Source organism: Lathamus discolor, chromosome 13 (assembly GCF_037157495.1).
Source record: "Lathamus discolor isolate bLatDis1 chromosome 13, bLatDis1.hap1, whole genome shotgun sequence".
Classification (NCBI taxonomy): domain Eukaryota; kingdom Metazoa; phylum Chordata; class Aves; order Psittaciformes; family Psittacidae; genus Lathamus; species Lathamus discolor.
This window is the reverse complement of record NC_088896.1, coordinates 2659638-2667381: the sequence shown is the minus strand read 5'-3', so window position 1 is coordinate 2667381 and position 7744 is coordinate 2659638.

The following is a 7744-nucleotide window of genomic DNA, read 5'->3' as shown; positions in this document are numbered from 1 at the left end:
GGCTGGAGTTGCTCTAGCTTAAATAGTACGCCTGTGTGCAGAAGTGAAGGCAGAGAGAATATCAAGCTAGAAGTCTTTCAAAACCTCTCCTGCTGTATCTTCATTTGCTATTCACACAGCTGCACAGTCACATACTTCTCAAAGCCACGTACACTAACCACTTAGCTAGATTGTTTCATTAGATATCTAAAAATCTAGACATAAATAAGATCTGTAAGTTAAGCAGGTTGGCTCTTACACGTAATTTCTAAGTGGAGGTATTCTTGGCACCCTTCTGTTTTCTATATTTTAATACCAAGCAAGGAAAGCTCAGCTATTTTCTGTTTGGCGCTGGAACAAATAGTGAGGGTCAATCATCATCTGTCTAAAGCCAAACCTGTTTATCATATGAACCAAATATAAAACATCTTTTCAGATCTGTGGCAAAATTAGCTAATAAAGGAATATAATATATGGTGAAGGTAATCATTAATGGCATAGCATTATCTAGGTAAAAAAGTACCTGATATAATATTTCAAAGAATTTAAATAACAAGGTACCTTTTAGCTTTAACATATTATATGGAGTAATATCAGTTATAAATCATTAAAAAACAACAAATGTGTACCAAAATGGAGCAGGCATTCAACTAGGGATTTGTGTAGCAGAAATATTACAGAAAACTGCTTTATGCTCAATTTAATGTTACATATAGAATCATAGGATTATTAGGGTTGGAAAGGACCTTAAGGTCATCTAGTTCCAACCCACCTGCCATGGGCACAAATATCTAGTAAAAATTCAAAATTCTTCGACACAAATAGATGCTGTTGGTTGCTACATTCAGGTGGACTGGTGTAGGTAATTCAAGAGCATTTGGAAATAACAGAGGCAGAAATGATGTAGGCAGGAACTAGCATTACCAGAATGTTCTTCCCCAGGCAAGGTAATATACAGGCTAAAAAAATCCATTAAATAGCAAAATCCAAACTCCTGATACATCATGGGCTGTTTGATACACTGTGGTATTAAAGAAGTTAATGGGACAGAATAGAACAACTCAGATGTATCCTTCCTAGGCATCACAGTACTGAGTTAATCAGCATGGAGTGGTTTTAATCAAGGAAATAATGAAAGGAATCTGAAGGCATTTGTAATGCTGCTTTTGGACACATTGCTGTAGAAGTGCTGATCTCTCTCAGATCCTACCTACTTGCTATGGGGTATGTACCTTGCTGGACTTAGAGGGGCTGCATCTCTCAAGAGCGTCTAATTTCAAACCACGGAATCCAGGCCCTTTAACTTTGAAATTATTATTCTATGTATATGCAGCTCAGCATTTTTTTTCCTATATGATCCTGCTTCTAAGTGGCTCAAGAGAAGCAACATGAAAGAAGGAGAGAAATTATTTCAGTGTCCATGAAAAGGATAAGCAGAGCATCAGAACATGCCAATAGGTTATATTTCTCAAGAGTCACAGTCTGTTAAGCTACCATATATCTTCAATAGCAGACAGTGTAAAATTTAAGTCTTTACACGTTCATGAACAGAGAATAAGGTATTCTCTGGGAGAATAACTTGTGCTTCCATTCTTTTCAGCTCCAATTTCACTGAGCAGTTTTTGGTATTAGGATCCTTCTGTGTCTCTGGTGAACTCTCCCAGTCAATCACTAACCGTCCCCAGAAAAACTGGGATGGAATAGTGCATATTAAATTCTCCATAAAGGTGACTTTTTGTACACAAACAGATCTATCTATCAGACAGGAGACAAGATTGTCCTGAACTTTGTTCTGGTTTCAGGGTGTGTGTGATAAGCCAAAGTCAGCATGTAATGTTCTAGAACTTACCCCAGGGGAAACTTAAGGTGGACAAGCTTAGACCCTTCTTGGACTGTACTTTGAGCCTCCTCTCTGACAACAGCTTCAGTTTCACAATTCCAGCAGCTGTGCATGTGGCAGGGGTTGATTTTAATCACCTATAAATCCCCAGTTACACCACATAATGACATTATTGTCACTGTCTCTTACATCCTCTTGGCTAAGCTCAAGTATCTGCCGCTTCTCTTTCCCAATACGTGGACTATTTCCTACCAAGAACTGAATATGCTCATATTGATTAAAACAGCATATGTCCTTTGCAGTGAACCTGGTTCTGGAACACAGTCTCTTGCCACCTGCCCTTGCCATTGACTGGCTGAGCTTTACTCATTGCTCAGGATTAGCAAAACTATACATTATTTGTTAAAACCTTACCTTCAGAGAGCCCAGGAGGAAATCTGCTTTCAGTATCTGTGTGGAATGGTTAAAGAAATGACAGAGAGAGTTAAATCAAAACCTGTCCATTGTCTTGAGCATATGCTCTATCAAACATTTATACACTTTGTGTAGTCTGTCCCAGCAGCAGAATTTTATGCAAAGCTTTACAACTCTTGAGCTAGAACCAAATCCCACAGAAAAACTTGTCCTCCTGACATTACTCTCTTCTGAAAAGAAATCTAACACCTAGGAAAATATCAGCTGGATTACATGTATTTTCCCAGTCAATTTCAACTGCTTTCAGAGTTAGTTTCCCTGTGCCTTTCATAGGACTTGGAGGTAGCAAAGCTTGTAGAAGGGCCCTCCAAGGAAAGGCATGTCATTGCTCTTCTCTTTGTGCCACTGTATTGGAGTGGTTTGGATCGTATAACCTTGACATTGCATGTAAAGCACAACCTGGAAAATTAGAAGTGGGGCATGATAAGAAAATGTCCCTACATATTCCACCTCTTTGCAAAGATGTGGAGTTGTCATGGTCAGAGTAGGAAGCAAGCAAATGAGACTTACCCTGAGATGCTGAGGTAACAAAGAATAAGGGTCCTTTCAGTGGTGGCTCTTTATACGTAACCTTCTGCCCACACAGCATTCAAGCACTCTATTTTTGGTCAATAATATTTTACTCTTCAGTGGTAAATGTGTTGAAGCTCTAATCTCTGTGCTAATTCATCAGAGACAGGATTGGTTTAAAGTTGTATGGAGTCAGCTGCACTGACCTGTTCTTTTCACGTTGCTCTGTGCCAGGATGGAAGAACCCAAAGACAGCTCTGATAATGACAAATAAGGCAACACTTGGGTCCTGACTTCCAAGATGACTTATTTTATAATTGTGCACGATTATTTCTTTATGGACTATGATTTTAATATATCCCATCCTATCCTCTCTGCCTATCTGCACATGCTGAGGAAGACTACTAAGGCAGAATTTTTCTCTCATTAAATGCCTTTATACCACTCTATTCGATTGTGACAAGCCTGAAGAATCTGCAAGCTTGGGTCAGAGAAAGACAACTGCTAGCTTATGGACCACAAGACAAGCTTGCAGTCCTGGCCTGTAGGTTTACAATACTCGAGGCCTGCAGGCATACTCAAGGTCTCAGCCTGCAGGAAGGAGCTTGGTTTCTGTGCCACTGCATTATTGTGCAGAGGATGTCATGGAGCAGGCTGAACGTCAAACCAGAATAACTTTGACTTGTTCTGTAACTGTATGTGGAAGGAGAATGTCTGCTTCTTTAAAAGCATCTGGTTAAGGACCTTTTTTGACACCACAAGGACAGTAGGAAAGACAAAGCCATGAACAAGAATATAGTGTGACACAAATCCGACTGACAAATGGTAAGGGAGGAGGTGATGGGAACTAAACCCAGTCAATCACACTACTTGAAGGCATGTTGAGCGTGTGAAAATGTGCATTCAGGCAAGGAAACGTTGTCAGTTGGGAAACTAAGGTAAAAGGGTGAACCAGAACAATATATACAGGCACAGATCTGACAAAACAAACATGGAGACAACAAAAAGAAACAAACCTCACTAGTGACACTAACTGATAGGTTATCAAGAAACTACAGCTGCCACTTCCAGGAGGATCAACCTGAACTTCATGACTGATAAAACCAAGGGAGAACTCAGGGCTGGGGTGGGTGAAGGAGCTGGCAAACCTTTACAAACCCGGAAGAGGACGTACAGGGGAAGGGTGGGGGTCAGGGAGGAACAAAGAGGAGGTAAACAGAAAAGGGTATAAAAGGGAATGGTTGCATGTAAGACAGATTCAGTCGCAGTGAGCCTGTATGGCTGAGCCCTGCACCTGATCACCACAGTCTTTCCTGTCTTCTACCATCTTCTTATTAAATCTGAAGTATCTCTTTGCATAATCTCACTCTCTCTCCTGGGGCTCAATGGCCTCATCTTTGACCTGGCTGGACTAGCAATGGTAGTAGATACTGGAAATCAGTTATGAAGGTGGTGGTGAGTAGAACTAAAAGTGTCTTCGGAGTGTAGATGTCTAAGTGGTGTTATGTTGGGTGTATAAGGGCTGATACAAACGGATGAAAATTAGCATTTTCTAAGAACTTTGGCCGATACGATGTGGTTGAGAATTATTGTTGTCAAATACAGGACTGTCTAAAATGGTGTCAGTTGGCTATTTTGACTGTCTAAAATGGTGTCAGTTGGCTGTTTTTAGTCACGAGTTGCATCCCATGCTTTTATTCTTTATTGCTTTGTCTCAGTATATGAGCTATTAATCAGAGAAAGCACAAAATTGCTTTACACAACAAAATAGGTGGACTGAAGACTCTTAAAATCAGCTGCTTTCTTCCTCCAACTTTCCTCTCTTTCAGTGAAATATCTAGATACAATTCATTCGTCTGACATGGGCCACTTAAACCCATGCAGCCATTAGACAAAAATGTAAGAACAGCCATGTTTTGTCCCTCAAACCATTGTTCTGTCCCCAGCCATGGCCAGGACAGATGTACAAGAAAGAATACAAGAACAGAGTTCACATTTAGTGAAGCTTACTCAAAGTAAGCCATCAAAAGCTAATGGTTCAAGGAATCCCCAATTCTGATGTTACGCCTTTAGATTAAATTGGTTTCAATGTATTCAGTCAGTTTTGGCCCTCTGTAAGCATTAAGCATTTACAACATCGTGTTTCAGTAGGTTAATTGCATGTACAAAGAACAACTACTTTTTTCTGAGCCATCCATCTGAAAAATGAATTAGAAAAATCTACAGTGGAACATTGTTTCCTATCTACTCTCTTTTCCACCCATGCTTTTATATTCCTTAATAATACCTAATTCAGAAGTGATCCCATTGCTTTTTTCACTATTGTTGTCCTTTTCTAAGCCCTACCCAGTTCATTGTTCTCCTTTTGGGGTACATGATCACCACAGCCTTTCCTGCCTCATGCAATAATTTCTCATGTGAAAGTTTCTCTTTGTGCTCCATTCTTTTCCTAATAATATAAACCAATTGATTTTGCTTTTTGAACCATTACCATTAGTAGTTAATGTTTTCTGAGGAATAGCTTTGTATCTGTGTGATCTCTTCTAAGTAGTAATGGTCATCTTAGAACCCATTTCTGTGTGTAAAAATGGGATTTTTTTTTTCTCCTGGGCATAATTTCATGTTTATTGTTATTAATTTAGCCTGCAGCTTTATCATTCAATTACAAGACACTTACAATAAGGAAAGCAGAGAATGAAACTATAATTTCTCTTGAGGTGCTCTGACATAAAGGAAAAATTCAGTGTTCTGAGTTAGAAGTAAACTAGAGTGAGAGATAACCACACCTCTGTAGTATCACCAGCAAGGAGGGGTTCATTTATGCTATTTAATCAGTGGTTGCCTGCTATGAAGTATGCAGACGTCTTTGAATAAGGTTGAACATGTAGAGCTAAACAGATGGGTTTCTGAACCAGTAACCCTACTTCTCTGCCTATGTCCCAAGCCCTCCTGTAGACTTGCTCTTTTTTTTGTTTGTTTGTTTTCTCTTGGAGAACAGTGCTTCAGGAGGAATACTGAGAATGTTCATGCATTCCTGCATGGGCTTATGCACATTCTGTGAGCTTGCTGAGAGCCATACAGCTACAGGAATGACAGCTTGGGATCTGAATTCCTCAAGCGACAGGAAGAGTTGTCAGATAGCTCTCAGCTTGGTAAGTGCTCTTACTATTTGATTATTTTGTACAGGAGGTGAGGTGGCAAAGAAGATTTGTTATCACTGCCTTTTCTTTAGTTTGAAGGCAGAAGAAACATTGGTCAGAAAATGATTAAAACTTTAGAGTCCATGAAGTCTTATCACCTCTTCATAGAATTGACCCAGGTCCCCATCCGGAAAGAGGTGGATTTTCAGATGCATTGTTGTCATTGCTTCATGTTGGCTTGACCTAGGGAATGTTCTTGGTGTATTTACAGAGTTCTCATTGCTTGTTTGTTTTGGATTGTGTCCATGATGCCTACTATTTAGGTAACAGAATCCTTCAGGTCTAGTGTTGCAATATGAAGTGTTGAGATGTGTCTTGTTTAGCACTTTTCTGTTGCTTCTTTAGTCTTTTTTAGTATGTTCTTCAAATACGTTTTTGAACTCCACAAGGGTTCCTGCATTTAATAGAAACAAATGTATTGAGCTTTGAAAATATGTACTAAAAGTTCATCTTCTCAGCCTGACTTTAAAAGACATTATTTTCTAATGAAAATTGAAAGATAATATACGTAAAGGTAAAAGAAAGTTGATCTAAACTGGTTAAAAACACATGAACATGTATGCTGATTTTCTGCATCACCAAGCATGAATTTGACACTGCACCAAGGCCAAGTAGAATTAATGATAATCTTTGAGGCATTCCTTTCTAAAAATATATTTGCAAGCTTTTTTTCACAGCTGTCTACTACCCCCAGTCAAGAACAGCTTCTGTTGTAATGCTGAACATGGGCATTAAGCATGTCTTTCATCTAACAACTGAACAGGGCAAAATGGTCAATGATATATATTGCGTATATTGGGGGAAAGGTGATCTGTATTCTAAATTTGTTGTTCTATGATATGATCATAACTTTGGGTTATTTCAGCAGATGTAAAGTTGGCAGCAATCTCTATTCTATGCAAGTTATTGACAAGAACTATTTATTACCCCATGGGATGTGGGGGTATTTCCCCTCAAATGATGGGTCTTTTACTTCCATCTGTCCTTCCTGAGGCAATCAAGCTAGGAAAAAATGGATTTACAGACCATCATTTTTATCTTGGCACTCTTTTTTTTTTTTTTTTCCCCAGGCAATTCTGGCAAAAAAAGCAGAAGAAGAGACAGGAGCAATTTGAATAATACACATTTTTTGCTCCCACTTACATCTGGTCTCACACATCTGCTGTCTCCTTGCACAAGAGAAAATTATATTGCTTACTTGGGATGTTATGTAGCAGCAGTAAAGAAAAAAAATGGTGTTGGGAAAAAAACAGCTTGACTTCTATGCCAGAATTGTTCATCTACTAAATTGATGATGATGACTGTACATTCTGCCTGTTGCCAAATAGATAAAATGAATCGTAACAAGTGGCCTAGACCAGATGGGATTTACACAAAATTTTCAGAAAGGCATGGGATGTACCAGCTGAACTAATGGCTGTGGTGTGTGAGCTCTTACTGAGAGCCTTGGTTTTGGAGATATGGAAATTGCCCGGTAGAATGTTAATTTTTAAGAAATGTTTCAGGGAGCTGTGGCCCAGTAAACCTGGTGCCAGTACTGGGAAAAAGGTGGAAGCTAATAAGTAGAATCTGGGGACACAACAGTAGCTATAACATACTGATTGAAAGAGTGTTTTCAAAAGGATGCCACATTGTTTAGTGTGAGGTGTCCCTGCCCATGGCAGGGGGTTGGAACTAGATGATCTTAAGGCCCTTTCCAACCCTAACTATTCTATGATTCTATGATTTCATGATTCCATAA